Below are 21359 nucleotides of genomic sequence, written 5' to 3' on the forward strand. Positions count from 1 at the left end.
GATGCGCGGCCCCGCACATCGCTATCGCTGCTGCTAGATTGGCCTGCATGCAGGCCAATCTAGCGGGTCGCTCACTTCACCCGCTGGATGAAATGAGCAGCCCCCCCCCCATCTCCACCCGCACGCTCAGCACAGATCGCGCTGTGCTGAGCGCCGGGAGAGATGTGTGCTGAGCGGTTCACTCAGCACACATCTCTCCCAAATCGGGACGTGAGTACTGGCCTTAAGTGTGGCTATATGGACTTATGCTTTACAGAGACTGTGAGTTTCTAATATATATTGGAGTTCTGTTATTTCACCTGCATTCAGTATCAAGTTATTTTACGTTCTGCTGCAAGAGACTTTTAACTTGTTTGGATTCAGTTACCTGTCATTGTTTTCCACATTACCGGTTTCCAGTGTATTCAGTATTATACCATCTGCTTTGCATTAATAAACATCAGCGCTTATGCGCAGGACTTTCATATTGCTTCCCCGCTTTGTACATCGCACCAACACTGACCCACTAGCGCCCCCGCCGGGGACAGACAAAACCAGAGACCTGTCACAGTACTAATGACTTTCTGCTTGGGCCTTTGTAACCCAGATTTCTGCCAAGTGCATACAATTTCCTTTATAAACCAACGTACACAGTCAGGCTAGGCACACACTTGGCGATATGCCCCCGATATACATCGTCTGATCCGGTGGATCGGACGATATATCGTTCACATCTTCTAGCGTGTATTCACTATATCATTAACAATGCACGCTCCCGTGGGTTGTTAACGATGTACAGTACAATATCTTTAGTTTTCACCTTGAAATCTAAAGATATTGTACAAGACTGAACAGGCCAGGTGCCGTCACTGATGAGATAGTAAACAATATCGCTCAGTGTGTATGAACGATATTGTTTGCGGGGGAAATCTTGCCCGACGTCACATCTGATGTGCATTGGCAAGTGTGTGCCCAGCTGAAGCTAGATATACTCTATTAAAACTCTTGGGGGCCCATTTATCATGAGTTTTAGCTATTTAAAACTTGTTACATATGAGAAATGGTGCTCCAGCCAATCAGCTCCAAACTGACATTTTTCAAACACATGACAGAAGCTGATTGGCTGGAGCACCATTTATCATCTGCAACATGTTTTAAATAGATAAAACTTGTTGATAAATGGACCCGTAAATATTCTATAAAAATAAAAACTAAAGTACTTTTCTTTTTAATATTACCTTTATTATCCAAGTTATTTAAAAAGCATATAATTGTATCTATACTTTACAGTATACTATTGGGAAATATTTTGAGTAAATAGAGCTGATATTACATTAAAAGAAAAGTAAATCAGTACAGCTCATACGTTTGCTCAATGTATGTAAAGTTCCTTCAAAAGTTTTTCACTCTTAGAAAATATTTACTTTGTAGGGTGACCTAAAATATCTAGAGACATTACTACTGCAGTGTGCTTATTACAGTATTTCTCGGTGATACTACTCATCTGGCTTCTTATAACATCGAATCCCTAAGGCAGAGGCCACGTGAGGAAACGTGGTGTTTCCTGCTTGCTGTGCACTTGCTTTAAGTCAGAAAGTGTTACTGTATGTGAATTGCACATTTCTGTTCCTTTTCCCTGGCAAGATGCAATCAGGATTGGAGTTTGTGTGTGATGTTTCAGCTTGCAAATAAACAATCACCTGCCATATGCTGCCACTGTTACATATATTATATCAATGTACATGGTACAAAGAAAACTATCTAGTGTGAAGATCAGACGCTGCCTCACAATATTTGTAAAGGAAGAAAGAGCATTTTACAGTCTATAGTACAAGGAAATCTGCTTATAAACATAATGATACCACATATGTGCAGTGAATTTTCTTCAGATGGTATGGATAAAAGAGCTAGCATGCCTATTGATCATTTACATGAAATCACAGCTATGAAATCCAATAACCTGTACTACACTGTATATGAGCAGAACTGCATTACCCAACCCTGGTACAATGTAATCAATTCTAACCACAACTCTGCTAGATCAATCTGGAACAGGATTCAGGTGTAATGACAGACTACTGTACAGTATAAGCTTGAAAAAAAAACTATACAATTGCAGTTCTATAAACTACTGTCACACAATCACATACACGGTAATTATATGAAGCACAATTCATGCATGTAGCACAGACAGGCAGTCACTGCTCCAATCAGAGCCTTGTGTGTGTTATACAGTGTGTCCCCCGGGATTTGGGAAGTACCTGAATAGTAATCCCGGCATATACTCTAGGGATGCCCTGACAGTATACCTGTCACTTCCATACACAGCACGGATCTGATCTGCACTATTCCTTCCCTGCTGCTGCTGCTGCTATTACACCTGTCTGAGGGGAAAGCAGCGGACGCACATGATCAGATACTGCTCCCAGGATGCTGTCTCTATCTCTTGTCAGGATCATAGTAATACAGTGCAGCGCTGAGCAGGCAGGCGGCAGTGTGGCCGGCACTGGACCCCCGGGGTCCCTCTGCAGCCGGAAAGTTTAGTGTGAGCCCCCCCTCTCCCGTCCCCTTACCTGGCTGTGCAGAGCGGGCGTCCGGGGAAAGTTTGTCAGTGAGGAGCTGCTGAGCGGCCGGCGGGGAGATGTTACTAAAATAGGCATCCAGAGGGGCGGCTGCTGCACTCAGCCCTGAGCCGCACACTCCCCTTCCCAGCAGCAGCAGCTCTCTCTGACTACTGGAGACTGACACACGGCGGCGGCGGAGGCAGGGGGAGGGGGAGGAGAGGAGACAGACAGGGACAGCGGCACGCGGGGAGGGGGGACACGGAGGAGGAGAGGGTTTAAAAGTAGAGCATGGGTTGAAACAAGAATTATCACATTATAGGAAATAAAAACAAATGTAGATAATCCATTAGATAAAAGTGGCTGTTCATAATGACCATAAAAAGATTAATTTATTGGTGTTATGTAGCCCATACACTTGTGCAATATGGCATACAATCCTTCGATTTCTACAGTATCTGTGAGATAAATCAAAGGATTGTATGCACATATTGTGCACTTTGCGACGCGATGCGTAGGCACGCTGGTCGAATGTCGCATTGCAAGATATTATATGCTACACTTATTTATCACATCGCAGTGCGATTGCATGTGTTTTTAAAAACACAAGCAATATATTGCACTGCGATGCGCGATGGGCAGTGACGTGCCCATCACATGATTATCATGTGATCTATCGCATGATTGCATGGTAATCACTTTGGCAGTTCAGGTGCGATTTCATTGCACCTGAACTGCCTGTGCGCACAAGTGTATGGGGGGCATTAGTTTATTATTTATGTTAATATATAGATACATGTTGGGGTACAATATTACTGTAGTATATGATATATACAGTAGTATGGGTGTGCACATTATTTTATTTAATTTGGTAACTTAATAAATACTGTAAAAAATAAGAATTTACTCACCGGTAATTCTATTTCTCGTAGTCCGTAGTGGATGCTGGGAACTCCGTAAGGACCATGGGGAATAGCGGGCTCCGAAGGAGGCTGGGCACTCTAGAAAGATCTTAGACTACCTGGTGTGCACTGGCTCCTCCCACTATGACCCTCCTCCAAGCCTCAGTTAGGACACCGTGCCCGGACGAGCGTACACAATAAGGAAGGATTTTGAATCCCGGGTAAGACTCATACCAGCCACACCAATCACACCGTATAACTCGTGATATGAAACCCAGTTAACAGTATGAAACAACCGAGCCTCTCAACAGATGGCTCAACAATAACCCGATTTAGTTAACAATAACTACGTACAAGTATTGCAGATACACCGCACTTGGGACGGGCGCCCAGCATCCACTACGGACTACGAGAAATAGAATTACCGGTGAGTAAATTCTTATTTTCTCTGACGTCCTAGTGGATGCTGGGAACTCCGTAAGGACCATGGGGATTATACCAAAGCTCCCAAACGGGCGGGAGAGTGCGGATGACTCTGCAACACCGAATGAGAGAACTCCAGGTCCTCCTCAGCCAGGGTATCAAATTTATAGAATTTTGCAAACGTGTTTGCCCCTGACCAAGTAGCAGCTCGGCAAAGCTGTAAAGCCGAGACCCCTCGGGCAGCCGCCCAAGATGAGCCCACCTTCCTCGTGGAATGGGCATTGACAGATTTTGGCTGTGGCAGGCCTGCCACAGAATGTGCAAGCTGAATTGTACTACAAATCCAACGAGCAATAGTCTGCTTAGAAGCAGGAGCACCCAGCTTGTTGGGTGCATATAGGATAAACAGAGAGTCAGATTTTCTGACTCCAGCCGTCCTGGAAACATATTTTCAGGGCCCTGACCACGTCTAACAACTTGGAGTCCTCCAAGTCCCTAGTAGCCGCAGGCACCACAATAGGCTGGTTCAGGTGAAACGCTGACACCACCTTAGGGAGAAACTGGGGACGAGTCCTCAATTCTGCCCTATCCATATGGAAAATCAGATAAGGGCTTTTACAGGACAAAGCCGCCAATTTTGATACTCGCCTGGCCGAAGCCAAGGCCAATAACATGACCACCTTCCACGTGAGATATTTCAGATCCACGGTTTTTAGTGGTACAAACCAATGTGATTTTAAGAAACTCAACACCACGTTGAGATCCCAAGGTGCCACAGGGGGCACAAACGGGGGCTGAATATGCAGCACTCCCTTTACAAAAGTCTGAACTTCAGGTACTGAAGCTAGTTCTTTTTGAAAGAAAATCGACAGAGCCGAGATCTGTACCTTAATGGAGCCCAGTTTTAGGCCCATATTCACTCCTGCTTGCAGGAAATGCAGAAATCGACCTAGTTGAAATTCCTCTGTTGGGGCCTTTTCGGCCTCACACCATGCAACATACTTCCGCCATATGCGGTGATAATGATTTGCTGTAACCTCTTTCCTAGCTTTAATAAGCGTAGGAATGACTTCCTCCGGAATTCCCTTTTCCTTCAGGATCCGGCATTCAACTGCCATGCCGTCAAACGCAGCCGCGGTAAGTTTTGGAACAGACAGGGCCCCTGCTGCCGCAGGTCCTGTCTGAGCGGCAGAGGCCATGGGTCCTCTGATATAATTTTTTGAAGTTCTGGGTACCAAGCTCTTCTTGGCAAATCCGGAACCACGAGTATCGTTCTTACTCCTCGCCTTCTTATTATTATTCTCAATACCTTTGGTATGAGGGGCAGAGGAGGGAACACATAAAACGACTGGTACACCCACGGTGTTACCAGAGCGTCCACAACTATCGCCTGAGGGTCCCTTGACCTGGTGCAATATCTTTTATAGCTTTTTGTTGAGGCGGGACGCCATCATGTCCACCTGTGGCCTTTCCCAAAGGTGTACAATCCTTTGGAAGACTTCTGGATGAAGTCCCCACTCTCCCGGGTGGAGGTCGTGTCTGCTGAGAAGATCAGCTTCCCAGTTGTCCACTCCGGGAATGAACACTGTTGACAGTGCTAACATATGATTTTCCGTCCATCGGAGAATCCTTGTGGCTTTTGCCATCGCCATCCTGCTTCTTGTGTCGCCCTGTCGGTTTACATGGGCGACCGCCGTGATGTTGTCTGATTGGATCAGTACCGGCTGGTTTTGAAGCAGAGGCCTTGCCTGTGTAGAGAAGTCACCTGACTTGACCAAAGTCCTTGGAATTTTCTTCCCTGTGTGACTGCCCCCAGCCTCAAAGGCTGGCCTCCATGGTCACTAGGACCTAGTCCAGTATGTCGAACCTGCGGCCCTCCTTAAGATGGGCACTCTGCAGCCACCATTTTAGAGATACCCTGGTCCTTGGAGACAGGGTTATCAGCCGATGCATTTGAAGATGCGATCCGGACCACTTGTCCAACAGGTCCCACTGAAAAGTTCTTGCATGGAACCTGCCGAATGGGATTGCTTCGTAGGAAGCTACCCTTTTTCCCAGGATTCGCGTGCAATGATGCACCGATACCTGTTTTGGCTTCAGGAGGTCTCTGACTAGAGATGACAGCTCCTTGGCTTTCTCCTCCCGGAGAAACACTTATTTCTGGTCTGTGTCCAGAACCATCCCCAGGAACAGTAGACGTGTCATAGGAACCAGCTGTGACTTTGGACTGTTTAGAATCCAACTCTGCTGTTGTAGCACTTTCCAAAATAGTGCTACCCCGACTAGCAACTGCTCCTTGGACCTCGCCCTTATAAGGAGATTGTACAAGTACGGGATAATTAAAAACTCCCTTTTTTCGAAGGAGTATCATCATGTCGGCCATTACCCCGGTAAACACCCTCGGTGCCTTGTACAGTCCTGTCTGGACTTGGTAATGGTAATCCTGTACCACAAATCTGAGGTACTTCTGGCGAGGATGGTAAATGGGGACATGCAGGTAAGCATCCTTGATGTCCTGGGATACCATGTAATCCCCCTCGTCCAGGCTTGCAATAACCGCCCCGAGCGATTCCATCTTGAACTTGATTTTTTTATTTTTATGTATGTGTTCAAGGATTTTAATATAAATGGGTCACACCGAACCATGCGGTTTCGGTACCCCCACTCCTGTAGAATAGTAACCCCGTCCTTGTTGAAGTAGGGGCACTTGAGTATTACCTGTTGGGAATACTGCTTATTAATTGCCTTTAGTACAGCCTCCCTGCCTGAGGGAGTTGTCGGCAAGCCATAATCTAGGAAACGGCTGGGGGGAGATATCTCGAATTCCAGCTTGTATCCCTGACATACTTCTTGAAAGAAACAGGGATCCACCTGTGAGCGAGCCCACTTATCGCTGAAATTTTTTTTAGACGGCCCCCCACCGTACCTGGCTACACCTGTGGAGCCCCCGCGTCATGCTGTGGGCTCAGAGGAAGCGAGAGAAGAATTTTGAATCTGGGAGCAGGCTGACTGGTGCGGCTTTTTCCCTCTTCCCTTGTCTCTGTACAGAAGGGAAACACCTTTGACCCGCTTGCTTTTCTGAAGCCGAAAGGACTGTACCTGATACAGTGCTTTCTTAGTCTGTGAGGAAACCTGAGGTAAAAATATTTCTTCCCAGCTGTAGCTGTGGATACGAGGTCCCAGAGACCATCCCCAAATAATTCCTCACCCTTATAAGGCAGAATCTTTTTAAAGTCAGCATCACCTGTCCCGTGACAGGTCTCTAATACCCTCCTGACAGAATGGACATTACATTCATTTTGGATGCCAGCCGGCAAAATATCCCTCTGTGCATCCCTCATATATAAGACGACGTCTTTAATATGTTCTCATGTTTGACAGGGTCACCGACCACGCTGCAGCAGCACGATCTGCAGGTCTCCGTCTAGTACCTGAGTGTGTAAATACAGACTTCAGGATATCCTCCTGTCTTTTATCAACAGGTACCTTCAAAGTGGCCGTTCCTAAAATGGCAGTGCCACCTTTTTTGACAACCGTGTGAGCGCCTTATCCACCCTAGGGTATATCTCCCAGCGTAACTTATCCTCCTGGCGGGAAAGGGTACGCCATCAGTAACTTTTTAGAAATTACCAGTTTCTAAACGGGGGAACCCACGCTTTTCACACACTTCATTTATTCATCTGATGGGGGAACAAAACACTGCCTGTTTTTTCTCCCCAAACCTAAAAACCCATTTTTAGAGGTGCTTGGGTTAATGTCAGAAATGTGTAACACATTTTTTATTGCCGGGATCAAGTCACGGATGTTCCTAATGGATTGTGTATATGTCTCAACCTTGTCGACACTGGAGTCAGACTCCGTGTCGACATCTGTGTCTGCCATCTGAGAGAGCGGGCGTTTTTGAGCCCCTGATGGCCTTTGAGACGCCTGGGCAGGCGCGGGCTGAGAAGCCGGCTGTCCCACAGCTGTTACGTCATCCACCCTTTTATGTAAGGAGTTGACACTGTCGGTTAATACCTTTCACCTATCCATCCACTCTGGTGTCGGCCCCACAGGGGGCTACATCACATATATCGGCCTCTGCTCCGTCACCATATAAGCCTCCTCATTCAACATGTCGACACAGCCGTACCGACACACCGCAGACACACAGGGAATGCTCTAAACGAGGACAGGACCCACAAAAGCCCTTTGGGGGGACAGAGTGAGAGTATGCCAGCACACACCAGAGCGCTATATAATGCAGGGACTAACTGAGTTATGTCCCCTATAGCTGCTTTTTTTTTTTTTTATATATGTATACTGCGCCTAAATTAAATGCCCCCCCCCTCTCTTTTTTTAACCCTTTTCTGTGTTGTAAACTGCAGGGGAGAGCTAGGGAGCTTCCCTCCATCGGAGCTGTGAGGGAAAATGGCGCCAGTGTGCTTGAGGGAGATAGCTCTGCCCCTTTTCCGCGGCCTATTCTCCCGCTTTTTTATGGAATCTGGCAGGGGTATTTACCTCATATATAGCCCCTGGGGCTATATATTGAGGTATTTTTGCCAGCCAAGGTGTTTTTATTGCTGCCTCAGGGCGCCCCCCCCAGCGCCCTGCACCCTCAGTGACCGGAGTGTGAAGTGTGAGAGGGGCAATGGCGCACAGCTGCAGTGCTGTGCGCTACCTTGGTGAAGACTGAGTCTTCATGCCGCCGATTTTCCGGACCATCTTCTTGCTTCTGGCTCTGTAAGGGGGACGGCGGCGCGGCTCCGGGACCGAACACCAAGGACTGGGCCTGCGGTCGATCCCTCTGGAGCTAATGGTGTCCAGTAGCCTAAGAAGCCCAATCCGGCTGTAAGCAGGCGAGTTCGCTTCTTCTCCCCTTAGTCCCTCGCTGCAGTGAATACAAACAATAGTATTGGTGACTCTGTGCGCAAATGACTGCTGCTGGCTTACAGATGCCCTTATGAGGTTTCCTTCACCCCTCACCACAGTGATACAATGCAATAATTCGTGGGCAAATGACTTAGCCTGCGCTGTGCGGATGAAGTCTTAATCACGGCAATCTTCCCAAACTCCAACTCACGTCACAAACAGTTCCACCATGGGAAAATGAAACAAAAGTGACAATAGTGAAGTCCGTTTTAATACATTTTCTAAAAATTACAATAAATACTTTGTTTACATAAATGAGTCAAGTTTAACACCAATAAAACTCCTGGTGCAAGGTAAATGCAGAGAAATTACCGGAGATGAATGGAACCGTGGCCAAACAGTTCCAAACAGCGCATGAGTGGTTGTTTTGGACCCACACTAGTCCAATCGATAAACTGCTCTGGTCAATGTCCAATCATCAGCCAGGGGGCACAGGTGGACTGTTAAAAAACAGGATATACGTCACCGGAAGTGACGTGACGATAGGAGAACCCGGTCCGGGTAACTATGGGAACCATTATATACAAATATTCACAGCCAATTAGGGAGAAGCGCAGCATGGGACCATGGGACTTTTAGATGATTTCTGTATAGGGTCCACCTGTGCCCCCTGGCTGATGATTGGACATTGATCATTTAAATAAGGACAGATTGGGAGAGTCAAGTTATTCACCAGGATACCTTGAAAAAGACCCCAGACAGGGGTGGAAACGCGTCGGGAGCCTCCAGGTGTCAAGGGAACGCGGAGTTTGAGACTTGGTGACCAGAGCAGTTTATCGATTGGACTAGTGTGGGTCCAAAACAACCACTCATGCGCTGTTTGGAACTGTTTGGCCACGGTTCCATTCATCTCCGGTAATTTCTCTGCATTTACCTTGCACCAGGAGTTTTATTGGTGTTAAACTTGACTCATTTATGTAAACAAAGTATTTATTGTAATTTTTAGAAAATGTATTAAAACGGACTTCACTATTGTCACTTTTGTTTCATTTTCCCATGGTGGAACTGTTTGTGACGTGAGTTGGAGTTTGGGAAGATTGCCGTGATTAAGACTTCATCCGCACAGCGCAGGCTAAGTCATTTGCCCACGAATTATTGCATTGTATCACTGTGGTGAGGGGTGAAGGAAACCTCATAAGGGCATCTGTAAGCCAGCAGCAGTCATTTGCGCACAGAGTCACCAATACTATTGTTTGTATACACTGTTTATATTTTTCCTTCAGTATTGTTTGCTTAGTGCTGCATTTACAGGATGTTCAAATTAAGAGAGAGTAGAAAAAATACTTTTGAATATGTTTTCAGGGAGGAAGGGGATACGGCTGTCCTGATAGGTGAGAATCTGGACAGCCTGATGAAAAAATTAGAAAATGTCCTTCTTAAGGAAAGCAGGATCTGGTGGGAAGTGGTGACTCTGGAAAGATACCTGTCCCACCAGATTATTCCAAAAGGACTCAGAATTAATAAAAAAGCTACGTTCACTTCATCTAATGAAGATTTTAAAGCTGAGTGGGATCGTATATTGGGGGTATGCTCATTTTCCCTCATTAACTTAATCATTGCGGATTGAAAACAGGAACTTTTAAGATTGGAAAGTGAGATCACCAATTATAGGACCCTAACCAATCCTTTTGCGGAACTTTCTGAGTATAAATCTCTTGAGAAACGAATTGATAACAGTCTAAGAAAAAGTGAGAAATTGTTAATAGATAAGAAAGTTCGCAAATTTAATAGAGACAAGAAGATGAAAGAATCTGAACAAGATGAAAGTGAGGATGTACAGATGGAACCGCAGACACCATGCTCTCAGGTTCGTGAGGTTCAATCCGAAAGGGAAAGGGATAGACATACCTCACGAGAGAGAGAGAGATATGGAGATACTAAATTTTCCCTCCCTACATATCACACAAGAAAGGACAGGGTATATAGTCCCAGACCAAGATCGCCCCTGAATAAATACGAGAAACAGAGAGATCACTGGGGGAATAGAAGAATAGATACAATTAGAAGAACTAATTATCACTCTAGGGATTTCCAGAGGAACCAACCACAGGGCCACAGATGGCAAAGAAGAAGGGGTCCCATCGTACAAGAGGAAAGAATGCGCTCCCCGTTTGAACCTGTGGAGACAAGGAACCGATTTAGACCATTGGAAATGAGAGCAAGATCTCCTTTTTTATACAGGGATTGGAGACGGGAAAATATGAGGTGAAACATAGGGGTAAAAGAGGAGGGAATAAAAAGAGAAAAAAGAAACAAAAGAAACAACGGAAGATTAGAGGGAATGCAAATGAGGTCACAAAGGAAGTTGAAACATCTGGACGAGTAAAAATATTCAATTTAACACAGCATGTACTGGCAAGAGAAGAAATTTCCCTTTTAGAGAAGGGGTTGAAATATGCCCCAGCTCTTCCAATCAACAAATTTAATACATTTGTTGATTTACATAAATTTGTAAGGAAACTGAGTCTGAAAAAGTTTTTTATGACTAAAGAGGGAAGTACCATCCAGTCTGCACCTATTCCAGATGGCACCCCATTTAAACCCAAGTCAGTTTTTAACCCTACTTTTGCGCGTGGCAACTTTTTAGAGACCTTTTTAAAAATTGTCTTGGATGAGATTCAAGAGATTGACACGAAGAAAATCAGGTCTAATTTAACATATAAGGAACGCCTAGCACTAAAGAATTTGAAGGCGAACGAAGATCTCATTATCAAGCCGGCCGATAAGGGGGGAGGGGTCGTCTTAATGACTAGAGGCAATTACGAGAAAGAAGTTATGTCACAGTTAGATGATGGGAATACATATAGTAAATTAAGAGGGGATCCCACTAGTCGTGTACAAAAGGAATTGGCCAAGCTTGTGGAAGAATATTGGACAAAAGGAACGTTGGAAGAAAGAGAGAAGAAATTTATTATTATAGAGGAACCCACCATTCCGGTTTTGTATGTTTTACCGAAGATTCACAAGGATCCGGTGAACCCCCCAGGACGTCCGATCGTCTCTGGGGTAGATTCTATTACATCGAACCTTTCTGAATTTATCGATTTTTATTTACAACCTTTAGTGTTAGAGAACAAAGCACATTTAAAGGACACCAAAGACTTTCTAGAAAACATTAAGAATACAGAATGGCATGAAAATTCCATTCTGGTTACAGCGGATGTCAAGTCACTCTACACCATCATTAAACATCAGGATGGTGTAGAGGCCTTATCGATTGCACTGAGGAAAAGCACTTTAGAAAAGAACTTACAAGAATTTTTAATAAAAGGCGTACAGTTCATTCTAGGAAATAATTATTTTGTTTTTAATGGTAATTTTTATATTCAGAATGTCGGGACGGCCATGGGCACCAGGTTCGCTCCTAGCTATGCCAATATTTTTATGGGGTGGTGGGAAGATTTAAATATTTGGAACAACTGCCCCTTTGGAGCGAACCTGGTGTCCTGGAAGAGATATATCGACGACGTGTTTTTTATTTGGAATGGTGGAGAAGAACATCTTAAAGACTTTTTTACATTTTTAAATGATAATGCTGTTAATATAAGATTCACTTTTGAACACAGCACTACCACTATAAATTTTTTAGATATCACAGTTTTTGTGAAAGATTGATGCATACATACAAAGAACTACTCCAAACCAACGGACTCAGGGACTTTCATTTGTCCTACGAGTTGCCACCATCCGGATTGGCTAAATTCAATACCAGAGGGCCAATTCAAACGTTTAAAACGCAATTGCACAGATACAGAAATCTTCAATATACAAGCAAAAGAGATGGAAAAGAAATTTGTGAATTCCGGCTATGACCCTGAAAAAGTATGCTCAACTAAGGAAAAGATTATGATGACAGACAGGGAACAGTTATTCAATCCCAAAGCAAAGGAAAAAGGAAAACATCTAGAATGGGCTTTTGTCACTTCCTTTAGTGCACAATATAAGACCATAGAAAAATCCATAAGGAGAAATTGGGGTATACTTAAAAAGGATCCCATAATAGGGAACATGTTACCAGACAAACCTAAATGTATTTTTAGACGAGCACCTAATTTAAGATCCAATTTAGTTACAAGTGCATTGCCTCCAAAAAAGGCAATGGTAACTATCAAATCAAAGGGGTTTTTTAGGTGCGGCCTTTGCCTGGGTTGTAGAGGTATATCCTCAGATAAGAATAAAATCATAAATGTGACAGTGAGAAATCAAACTGTAAATATTAGAGATTTTATTACTTGCAATAGTTCAAATGTTATTTATGGAATCGAGTGCACATGTGGGCTATGGTATATAGGCAGGACTTCCAGACCCCTTAAAGTAAGAATCAGTGAGCACCTTAGAAATGTCAAAAAAGGTCTCAGCACTCATGCACTTTCAGAACATTTTAGAGTCCATCATGGATGTAATCCTACTGCCATTAAACAGTTCTGTGGTCTAAGACACATTAAGGGCCATTGGAGGAAAAAGGATTTTTCCAACCAATTGGCCCAAGCTGAGATGAAAATGATCTTTGAATTGGGCACACTTGCTCCGGGAGGTTTGAATATTGATTTTGAGGTCAAGTGGTTTTTATGATCATTTTTTTCCCTCTTATCCTTCGTGAACATTTGCTATTTTTCATAATTTTCCCTTAAATTATTCTGATAAAAATGGTTAGGGATAAGTAGCCCAGATTTTTTACATTCCAGAATTATGAAATATGCACTTTATAAATTATGCACTTTTATTAGTATTTTTACCTGTAAGAAGTTTTTAAAGTATGGTTATTATGTAAAGTTTTTAAAGCTGTTCCTTTTGACGATTTTTAAATAGGTATTGGATCCTGCTTTACATAAATGTAATGTCTATTTTAAAATTGAGGAGAACTATCCCCACTCAGCTTATCGTGAACATATCTAAAAATCTTAGTACAACGCCGGGAAACCATGGTAACGGAGAGACGCGTCACCGGAAGTGACGCGACGGAGCACACCGGGTTACCATGGAAACCCGGAAGTAACGGCACGCGAGGAGAAGGGGATAAAGATACAGATCCCCACACAGAGAAGATAAGGTGACTGTTAAAAAACAGGATATACGTCACCGGAAGTGACGTGACGATAGGAGAACCCGGTCCGGGTAACTATGGGAAAAATTATATACAAATATTCACAGCCAATTAGGGAGAAGCGCAGCATGGGACCATGGGACTTTTAGATGATTTCTGTATAGGGTCCACCTGTGCCCCCTGGCTGATGATTGGACATTGATCATTTAAATAAGGACAGATTGGGAGAGTCAAGTTATTCACCAGGATACCTTGAAAAAGACGCCAGATAGGGGTGGAAACGCGTCGGGAGCCTCCAGGTGTCAAGGGAACGCGGAGTTTGAGACTTGGTGACCAGAGCAGTTTATCGATTGGACTAGTGTGGGTCCAAAACAACCACTCATGCGCTGTTTGGAACTGTTTGGCCACGGTTCCATTCATCTCCGGTAATTTCTCTGCATTTACCTTGCACCAGGAGTTTTATTGGTGTTAAACTTGACTCATTTATGTAAACAAAGTATTTATTGTAATTTTTAGAAAATGTATTAAAACGGACTTCACTATTGTCACTTTTGTTTCATTTTCCATGGTGGAACTGTTTGTGACGTGAGTTGGAGTTTGGGAAGATTGCCGTGATTAAGACTGCATCCGCACAGCGCAGGCTAAGTCATTTGCCCACGAATGCATTGCCTCGCTGCAGTGAGCCTGTTGCCAGCAGGTCTCACTGAAAATAAAAAAACCTAAGTCTATTTCTTTCTAAGAGCTCAGGAGAGCCCCTAGTGTGCATCCAACCTCGGCCGGGCACGAAATCTAACTGAGGCTTGGAGGAGGGTCATAGTGGGAGGAGCCAGTGCACACCAGGTAGTCTAAGATCTTTCTAGAGTGCCCAGCCTCCTTCGGAGCCCGCTATTCCCCATGGTCCTTACGGAGTTCCCAGCATCCACTAGGACGTCAGAGAAATAGTTTTTATTATTTATTAACAGTTTCTTATATGTTGCGCTTTACAATTGGAAACAACAATTATAAAACAAAAGTTGGTGATAAATAGTCATAGAGGTAGCAAGGCCCAGCTCACTTAACTTGCTAGGCCTGAGGGGGCATATTTACCAGTTATTGGTTTCAGATCCGATAATTTAAATTTTTCTTCTTTATAAGATATTTTGAGGTTTACTGTATAGAAACATAGATAGTCTTTATACTATTATTGCTATTGCCATCATAAAATATATTGTTAGATTATGCTTCCCATTTATTTTTCCTTGTTCTTCCATACAGTATGTTTGTCTGTATGTGCCCCTCTCTATCATTGGCGTAACTAGAAATTTTGCTCCCCAGACAAAAATGTTTCAAGTGCAATTGCCATTTAAAAAACAAAGAATTTGTGTGCACCCCAAAATAGGGGCGGTGCCTCATTGGAAGGGTGTGGCCTTGCTGTAAGGGGTGTGGCATTGCAGTAAAAGACTACTTTAGAGCCCAGTTTTACAACTTGCACACTTAGACATTAGCCATCACAGGAAAAAAATGGGATTTTGGAACCTACCGGTAAATCCTTTTCCCGTAGTCCATAGGGGATACTGGGGAATGCTTAGTACAATGGGGTATAGATCAGTGGTGTGAGGTCACTGGCTGGGGAGGCACTGAGAGTTATATATATATATATATATATATATATATATATATATATACACACACACTGCTCAAAAAAATAAAGGGAACACTTAACACAATGTAACTCCAAGTCAATCACACTTCTGTGAAATCAAACTGTGCACTTAGGAAGCAACACTGATTGACAATCAATTTCACATGCTGTTGTGCAAATGGAATAGACAACAGGTGGGAATTATAGGCAGTTAGCAAGACACCCCCAATAAAGGAGTTGTTCTGCAGGTGGTGACCACAGACCACTTCTCAGCTCCTATGCTTTCTGGCTGATGTTTTGGTCACTTTTGAAAGCTGCGGTGCTTTCACTCTAGTGATAGCATGAGACGGAGTCTACAACCCACACAAGTGGCTCAGGTAGTGCAGCTCATCCAGGATGGCACATCAATGCGAGCTGTGGCAAGAAGGTTTGCTGTGTCTGTCAGCGTAGTGTCCAGAGCATGGAGGCGCTACCAGGAGACAGGCCAGTACATCAGGAGACGTGGAGGAGGCTGTAGAAGGGCAGCAACCCAGCAGCAGGACCGTTACCTCCACCTTTGTGCAAGGAGGAACAGGAGGAGCACTGCTAGAGCCCTGCAAAATGACCTCCAGCAAGCCACAAATATGCATGTGTCTACTCAAACGATCAGAAACAGACTCCATGAGGGTGGTATGAGGGCCCGTCGTCCACAGGTGGGGGTTGTGCTTACAGCCCAACACCGTGCCGGACGTTTGGCATTTGCCAGAGAACACCAAGATTGGCAAATTCGATACTGGCGCCCTGTGCTCTTCACAGATGAAAGCAGGTTCTCACTGAGCACATGTGACAGACGTGACAGAGTCTGGAGACGCCAAGGAGAACGTTCTGCTGCCTGCAACATCCTCCAGCATGACTGTTTTGGCAGTGGGTCAGTAATGGTGTGGGGTGGCATTTCTTTGGGGGGCCGCACAGCCCTCCATGTGCTCGCCAGAGGTAGCCTGACTGCCATTAGGTACCGAGATGAGATCCTCAGACCCCTTGTGAGACCATATGCTGGTGCAGTTGGCCCTGGGTTCCTCCTAATGCAAGACAATGCTAGACCTCATGTGGCTGGAGGGGTTCACTACGGCTGGCCGGCGGTCGGGCTCCCGGCAACCAGCATCCCGGCGCCGGGAGCCCGACCGCCGGCTTACCGACAGTGTGGCGAGCACAAATGAGCCCCTTGCGGGCTCGCTGCGCTCGCCACGCTACGGGCACGGTGGCGCGCTACGCGCGCCACACTATTTTATTCTCCCTCTATGGGGGTCGTGGACCCCCACGAGGGAAAATAAGTGTCGGTATGCCGGCTGTCGGGCTCCCGGCGCCGGTATACTGAGCGCCGGGAGGCCGACCACCGGCATACAGAAGACCACCCGGCTGGAGTGTGTCAGCAGTTCCTGCAAGACGAAGGCATTGATGCTATGGACTGGCCCGCCCGTTCCCCAGACCTGAATCCAATTGAGCACATCTGGGACATCATGTCTCGTTCCATTGCACCACAGACTGTCCAGGAATTGGCAGATGCTTTAGTCCAGGTCTGGGAGGAGATCCCTCAGGAGACCATCCGCCACCTCATCAGGAGCATGCCCAGGCGTTGTAGGGAGGTCATACAGGCACGTGGAGGCCACACACACTACTGAGCCTCATTTTGACTTGTTTTAAGGACATTACATCAAAGTTGGATCAGCCTGTAGTGTGTTTTTCCACTTTAATTTTGAGTGTGATTCCAAATCCAGACCTCCTTGGGTTAATAAATTTGATTTCCATTGATAATTTTTGTGTGATTTTGTTGTCAGCACATTCAACTATGTAAAGAACAAAGTATTTAATAAGATAAGAATATTTCATTCATTCAGATCTAGGATGTGTTATGTTAGTGTTCCCTTTATTTTTTTGAGCAGTGTGTGTATATATATATATATATATATATATATATATATATATATAGCAAAGAGAGGTTCGGCACTCAAGTTGCACAATACTGGTCAAAATGCTCCGGTGCCCTGCCCTCTAGAATCAGTATAAGGGACGGAATGAGCTGGCACTCGTGGAGACTTAATTAAACAGGCAAACTACAGATTGATGCCAACGTTTCAGGTCTTGATAAAAGGGGTCATACCCTGAAACGTTGGCATCAATCTGTAGTTTGCCTGTTTAATTAAGTCTCCACGAGTGCCAGCTCATTCCGTCCCTTATATATATATATATATATATATATATACAAACAGAAAATTCAGCACTCACCATAGCAAGCTCACTTAACCTCACAACATCAATAAATAAATGATGGGGGTTTAGTTAGTGAACTGGCCAATGCACGGAAGCCTGCAAACCGCTCGCCAAGGTACCCCACCTTCTTGCAGGTCCTACACTATCACAGAGTCTTAAAAATTAAAACCTGGCAACTGTATCACACATAATATAACTGCAAATATGCCCGCTAGGTTTAAGGTGCACCTGCCACATACCTTATGGCTTTTAAAGGTACACTAGTCACCTGACACTGGCCGATAAATTACTAAGGAACAGCTGACACAGGTTTAGAACAATTGAGTTTACATAGGGGTGCATGAAAAAGCTTGTGGCCACTGTTAATAAGAGTATATATATATATATATATATAGTTGTGTGGCGTACGGCACTCCCAAAAATTGTACAAAATTGTCAGGATAAAGAGTAGAAATTAAATAAGCTCACCTTATGACTAAATCAGGAGTGACAGGGAGTTAGTGGGTGACTGGTGAGTATGGGGTGACAGGGAGTTAGAGGGTGACTGGTGAGGCTGGGGTGACAGGGAGATAGTGGGTGACTGAGTCAGGGGTGACAGGGAACTAGTGACAGGAGAGAGCTGCTTTCTGTACCCGCTTCTGTCTGTCCGCATCTATCTGCGCCCTGTTCTGTGCTTTTATCTGTGCCTCTATTTGTGCCCTCTTCTTCCTCTATCTATAACCCACTACTGTCTCTCTGTGCCTTTATCTATAACCCCTATTACCTTTCTGCACCTCTATCTATACCCCCCTTGTGCCTCTCTCTGTGCACCCATCTGCCTCTCTCACTGCTGCCTTTGAAATCACTGTAGTGTTTATCTGCTCCAGTAGTGCAGCAGCAGGCAACCATGGCCTCTTCAGGGTCTTCTCCTCCACACTGACACTGTGGGCTGGGTCTGGATTTCATGTACTGACGGCGCCGCAGTACCCTTAATTAAGAGACAAAAATTTCCCAAACGACAGGGGAGGGGGACCAATCTGCTACTGCCTCCCCCAGGTCCCTGGCATCACAGGAGGGCTGGGACCGGGAGGACGCACAGCCGCATCCAGGCACGGTGGGTGGATGCGGCGATGTAGGCAGTGACGGTCCGCAGCAGCGCCCTTCTCAGTCTGGTTCTCTACGCGATCGCGTACACGTCGGGCCGGGCCTGGCTTTGCCTTCAACATTACTAATGTCGGGTCCCACTCTCTCATCACCCCGCTGTGCTACTGTAGTGACAGCTCCACAGTAGCGCCGGGTCCCACCGCCGCTTCACCCTGCCACATATGGGTGATTGGACCAGCGGATCCAGCAGAGGATCTGCTGTCCATCACCTCTGCCTTGCTGACAGGGGCTGATTTCCCCTGTCAACGAGGCAGTTTTATAGTTGTGCCGCTTTCCCCTCTGGTTTTTAATGGGCTTTTGCAGCTCAGTACTTGCCCCCCCCCCCCCCCCCCCCTGCTTTAACCTGTTCCTAATGTTAAAGGGAGGCACTGCTATCAGTGCCTCCCAAACTACTTTTCAGCATTAAAATGGTTAGGATAATATTAAGAAATTACTTATGACACAGAATATGTGTCTTAACTATCTTCTTTATATAATTTTAATCATTAATGACAGGGGAGGCCCTGACTGCACGTCCCTGCTATTGGTGGGTAGCTGGATCCGGTGCACTTTAAGAAATCTTCAACTGACTGTGTGCTGGCTCCTCCCCTCTATGCCCCCTCCCGCAGCTCAGCTCAGTCTGAAAAAACTGTTCCCAAAGGAGATGGAACATACTTTGAGAGGAGGAAGAAACAGAACAGAATAATAAGAAAGAACATAACCAACACAACAAGAAGACATAGAAGGAACAGCAAAAACCTGATCCAAAAACTAGAAATGGATAACAAACTGATCCAACAATCTGTCACACAAGAACTTAACGTTTGCAGGAAAATTTACGAAGCTCAGAGGTGGGTGCCCAGTATCCCCTATGGACTACGAGAAAAGGATCTACTGGTCGGTAGCAAAATCCCATTTTTCTTGCATCCATATGGGATACTGGGGAATGCTTAGTACAATGGGAACGTCCCAGAGCTACCTTCACGGTTGGGAGTGTGCTGAGACCACTGCGATACTGAACGGTCATACTGAGTGTCCTCTGATACCGGGGTATCAAACCAATAGAATTTGACAACGTGTTTGTACCCAACCAGTTGACAGCTTGGAATAGGTGTAATGCCGAGACTCCCCGGGCAGCTGCCCAAGAGGAGCTCAGCGACCTTGAAGAATGGGCTGTAATGGAATGTGGTAGAGGAAAAGTTGCTGACTAATAAGCCTGTTGGATAGTTAGTCTGATCCAATGGCCTATTGCCTGTTTTGATGTTGGGCAACCTATCTTGTTGGCATCGTACAAAACAAAAAGAGAATCTGACTTTCTGATATGAGCAGTTCTTCTGACGTAGATCTTCAGTGCTTGTACTACAGCCAGTGATCTTGGAGTAGCTGAGACGTCATTAATGACCGGAACCACTATCAGATGTTGATATGAAAAGCTGAGATAATCTTCAGCAAGAACTTCTGCTGAGTTCTGAGCTCTGCACTGTCATCGTGAAACAGAAGGTAGGGACTTTTGCCCAACAATGCCCCAAACTCTGAGATTCTTCTAGCTGAATCCAGGGCTAACAGCATTAGTGTCTTCCACGTAAGATATCTTCCTTCTACCGTTTGTAGTGGTTCAAACCAAGAAGGTTGTGGTTAATCTAAAACCAGGCTTAGCTTCCAAGGTGTTGTAGGTGGTACAAAAGGTAGTTGTATATGAAGCACACCTTTGAGGAATGTCTGAACCTCTGGCCAGTTGTTTCTGGAAAAAGATTAATAAAGCTGAAATCCGAATGTCTAGTGAGCCTAAACTTAGGCCCACATCCACTCCTGACTGTAGGAAGCATAAAAGGCGACCCAGTTTGAAATCCGCTGGCGGATATTGTCGTCCTTCACACCAGGAGACTTACCTCTTCCATATTTGATGGGAATGTCGTGAAGTGACTGCCTTTCTGGCTTGAAGCATAGTTAGGATTACAGCACCTGGAATGCCACTCCTGGCTAGAATTTCCCTTTCAACTTCCATGCCGTTAAACGTAGCCGGTGTAAGTCTGGATAGACGAACGGGCCCTGTTGAGCAAGATCTTCGGAGTGGGAGAGGCCTGGGTTCTTCTACCAACAGGGAAATGAGATCTGCGTACCAAGCTCTGTGTGGCCAATCTGGGGGAATAAGAATTGCCTGAACGGTCTCCTATTCTTGTAAAGGAAATGGAGGGAAAATATATACTGTTTGCCAATTCCAAGGCGTCGTTAGCGCATCCACTGCTGTCGCCTGTGGATCCCTTATTCTTGAACAATAACACTGAAGCCTCTTGTTGTTCCAAGAAGCCATCATGGCTACCTAATGGAAGACCTGAGGATGAAGACCTCACTTCTCTGGATGTAGGTCATTTCTGCTCAGAAATCTGCTTTCCCGTTCTACCGGTATAAAGATGGCTGAGATGGCCGTGGCATCTCTTTCTGCCTCGAGAAGTATCTTGGAAACCTCTCTCATTGCTGCTCTTCCACCTCGTCGTTCTGTACGCCACTGATGTGGCATTGTCAAACAGTACTTGAATGTCCTGATTGTA

General features: G+C 45.2%; 1 protein-coding gene across 1 annotated transcript in view; it reads right to left on the bottom strand.

The window, feature by feature from the left end:
• POPDC3 (popeye domain containing 3) overlaps positions 1-2794 on the bottom strand; it is a 146889-nt gene extending 144095 nt beyond the window's left edge. The window contains exon 1 of the mRNA XM_063917050.1: positions 2553-2794. The gene's annotated coding sequence lies outside the window, so the exon portion shown is untranslated. The remainder of the gene's footprint in view (positions 1-2552) is intronic.
• Positions 2795-21359: the final 18565 nt, after the last annotated feature.

The sequence above is a fragment of the Pseudophryne corroboree genome, chromosome 4 (assembly GCF_028390025.1).
Source record: "Pseudophryne corroboree isolate aPseCor3 chromosome 4, aPseCor3.hap2, whole genome shotgun sequence".
NCBI lineage: Eukaryota > Metazoa > Chordata > Amphibia > Anura > Myobatrachidae > Pseudophryne > Pseudophryne corroboree.